Below are 4,329 nucleotides of genomic sequence, written 5' to 3'. Positions count from 1 at the left end.
CAAGCCACTGGATATTGTGAAGAAGAAGTAATCACTGCCTAGATGGTCCAAGAAGGAATTGATTGCACCATTGTCCTCCTATTAGGAACTCAAACTCAAGTGGGTTCCCAAATCCAATAAGTGATCATGGTACCAGGTATGAGGAAGGGTATTGTATTTAGAAATATCTCATTGATTGATTGTGTTCAAAGCTTAATGATAAATGGTCTGACTGTGTTCTCTCTCTCAAGATACTTCAAGGTGGAGGTATCTTATTTTGAAGTAGTTGAACTCAAATGACCTGGTCCTTGGCAAAATATAGTTGAAAGTTCTAAAATAAGGGGAAACTTTATGGATTAAAGGAGGAGGGTTAGTTGTGGTGAAGATAATAAGGAAAGGGATGAAAGAAAAAGATGAGAATAATGATGACATAGAATACCAATCACTGATCCTAGCTTAAGTTGAAGGAAGAATTGATCAAATTGACCTGACCTAACATGTGAATCTGTGTTTTCTTACAAAATTGGCTATGATATGGAGGAAGGTATCCTTGATGAATTGGGCGCATATTAGTCTAACTCACTATCATACATTTGTAGGTATACACCCATGGGAACAACTCAGGAAGTGGACAGATATGACAAGTACTAAGTTAAAGATTCACTCAAAATAAAAAGAGAGGGACCTGGTCCCATCTCAGGTTAGTACCTATATAGGATGATCTAATAATCATAAAATGATGTCTAAATAGGCCATGTGTATTTCCTTCTCTACAAAAGCTATCAGTTTTTTTTAACAAAATGAAGAGTCACACTTATTAAGTTCAGACATGACATTTCAAAAGTGAACTCTTTTAATGACAACCGTCATTTCTTTAAACCACTAAATTAAACCTTCACCTATTTTTCTTAAACAATTTTAACTCATTCATCTAAATTGATATTCCTCTCCAAACCCAACTGGTCCCATTTTATCTCTCTCACTCTCAAAATTAAATGACTGATAATTCTATCTCCTCAAACCTAACTAAAAGTTCTAAGGTAGACGACACTTTAATAAATCAAGTTGAATATTCCCAATACTCTGATCCTTCACAAAAAAAACTATAGAAAACATCATATAGAGTCTCCAACAAGAACCCGAGTCAACTTTACCCACTGAGTCATCTTTACAAGATCCAAAACCCTTAAATGAGTCAATTCTCATTGAACCATTGTCAACCCTAGAAATTTGTGTTCAACCAATCATGGTAGATGATCTAAATCAAGGCTTTGGATCACCAATTGAATAGAAAATCTTTCAAACCAAAATTCCTCACTCTTTAGAAAGATCAAAAGAACCTAAAGATTCTCAGATCCCTGGGTTGTCTGAAGAACTCAAAAAAGCTGAAACTTTTAAAAATTTACAGGAACCAGGCTTTTCTACTCCCTCAGTCTCAAACCCTTTTTTTCTCAGTTATTTGGTGAAGAAATACCAGTAAAAAAGGTTGATCTTTCCTACAATAAGAATTGGGTAGCTAAAAATCCTCTCTTACTTGCATATGATACCAAGGAAAGCTTAAGAAATAAAGAAGAACAGGGTGTAGATAATAAGGATGAAGTAAATTAGGGAAAAGATATATTGGTACCTCTAAATGAGGAGATTGAGGATGAAGTGCATTTGAGATGTTCTGTGAAAAAACTAAGAGAAAGTGTAGGTAAGAAAAAAGTGGTGGGATCTGAGGTAAGGGTGACTAGATCCTATTCTAAAAGAGGATCTGAGAAGAAAATGATGGAAGATGCATGAAGGATAACAAAACTTCAACCATCAAAAAAAGAAGGCTCAATAAAACTAATGTAGTAGAGGAAAAAAAGATATTAAAGTTGTGGAAGTTGAAAGAGGGTAGGACATGAATTCAAGAGTTGTTGCTACTGTCGAGGAAAAAAGAAAGGAAGTTCATATTACTGAGAGGACCAGGTCCTCTAAGTCAAAGTCTGGTACGCATTTTAGAATGAGGCAGAAACACAGTCCCATTTTATCTCTCTCACTCTCAAAATTAAATGACTGATAATTCTATCTCCTCAAACCTAACTAAAAGTTCTAAGGTAGACGACACTTTAATAAATCAAGTTGAATATTCCCAATACTCTGATCCTTCACAAAAAAAACTATAGAAAACATCATATAGAGTCTCCAACAAGAACCCGAGTCAACTTTACCCACTGAGTCATCTTTACAAGATCCAAAACCCTTAAATGAGTCAATTCTCATTGAACCATTGTCAACCCTAGAAATTTGTGTTCAACCAATCATGGTAGATGATCTAAATCAAGGCTTTGGATCACCAATTGAATAGAAAATCTTTCAAACCAAAATTCCTCACTCTTTAGAAAGATCAAAAGAACCTAAAGATTCTCAGATCCCTGGGTTGTCTGAAGAACTCAAAAAAGCTGAAACTTTTAAAAATTTACAGGAACCAGGCTTTTCTACTCCCTCAGTCTCAAACCCTTTTTTTCTCAGTTATTTGGTGAAGAAATACCAGTAAAAAAGGTTGATCTTTCCTACAATAAGAATTGGGTAGCTAAAAATCCTCTCTTACTTGCATATGATACCAAGGAAAGCTTAAGAAATAAAGAAGAACAGGGTGTAGATAATAAGGATGAAGTAAATTAGGGAAAAGATATATTGGTACCTCTAAATGAGGAGATTGAGGATGAAGTGCATTTGAGATGTTCTGTGAAAAAACTAAGAGAAAGTGTAGGTAAGAAAAAAGTGGTGGGATCTGAGGTAAGGGTGACTAGATCCTATTCTAAAAGAGGATCTGAGAAGAAAATGATGGAAGATGCATGAAGGATAACAAAACTTCAACCATCAAAAAAAGAAGGCTCAATAAAACTAATGTAGTAGAGGAAAAAAAGATATTAAAGTTGTGGAAGTTGAAAGAGGGTAGGACATGAATTCAAGAGTTGTTGCTACTGTCGAGGAAAAAAGAAAGGAAGTTCATATTACTGAGAGGACCAGGTCCTCTAAGTCAAAGTCTGGTACGTATTTTAGAATGAGGCAGAAACACATAGCCGTCAAGAAAAGGAAAGACTTTGAGGAACTTGGTCTTAAGAAAAGAAAGTCATGGTTGAAAAATTGAGTAGTAGTCCCAAGAGAAGCAAAAAAGAGAAAGAGATAAAGAACGTGGCTAGAGAGTAAAGAAATAAAATGCTGATGACATAGAAGGTTTTGTCTGGAAGAATATTTGATCCCAAGATATTTGAAAAGCCTGGAATGATAGAGCTAGTTGAGTATGACAGACACCAAGTTTGGCTATACCTATTTGAGGAATCAACTCCCATAGTGTTTAAAAATGAGGTCAGGGAATTTTATTACATAATGGATTTCTCAAAATATGAGCTAAGTTTGAATGACTAAGTACAAGGAAAGCCTATCAAATTGGATGAAGAAACCTTAGGCAGAATCTTGGATGTACCTATTTTAGGTCTGAGAACAATGGCAAAGCAACAACCTACAACTGAGTTTATGTTTAATGTCTCAATGGTGGAAGGGACCTTAACAGTCGCAGTGAAAAAGAAGTTTTTAATTAGTGAATTTCAGCTAGTATTTAAGTTTATCAATAGGGTTCTGTTGCCTAGATCTAAGAAAAGAACCATAGCATCAGCTGTCGATTTGTTTTTGATTGAATGCTTGAGCAAATTTGAGCTATTAGGTATGCCTGCTCTAATGATAGAGCATATGTGCAAGGTGGTTAAAAATAAGTAAGACATGGATACCATATGGTTATTTCTTAAATAAAGTGTTTGAGAATTTTGGTGTGTTTACAACTAACGGAACACTAGGAGCAGTCAAGCAGATGTTTAGTTTGACAACTCTAGTAGAGAATGAATGTATTGAAGGCAAGGCTGGAATAGTTTCTCAAGTATTTTAGTTACTGGATGATCAAGAAAAAATAGGAAGAGAAATAGAGGAATTGAGAATCAAGTTGGGTACCAGAGATGCCGAGATAATGCAGTTGAAGATGAAAAATCAGCAGCTATCTTCTGAGGGACCAGGTGCCTCTGAAAAACTTCTGGCAGGTGGTAGAATTGACTGGTTAAATTCAAGGACTTATTGTTGAAATTAATGTCCTCACCAAATAGTTGTTGGATGCCCATACTGCTGAAAGTGCAAGAATGGAGGTGTTGATTAAGTCCTTTTCCCCTAAGCCTTCATCTACCTAAACCCCATTATCCCTATTCTGTCATCAACCTTGTGTCAGTTTCATATCCTGATTCTCATATTGGCTTTTAAAGACAACTATTTTTATGTTGATTATTTTGGCTTGATGTATTGGTATTGACTTTTATGGATGAAAGAATCCTGCTT

The sequence above is a fragment of the Capsicum annuum genome, chromosome 10 (genome assembly GCF_002878395.1).
Source record: "Capsicum annuum cultivar UCD-10X-F1 chromosome 10, UCD10Xv1.1, whole genome shotgun sequence".
Lineage (NCBI taxonomy): Eukaryota > Viridiplantae > Streptophyta > Magnoliopsida > Solanales > Solanaceae > Capsicum > Capsicum annuum.
The sequence above is the reverse complement of the archived record's forward strand: the minus strand, read 5'-3'. Positions refer to the sequence as shown.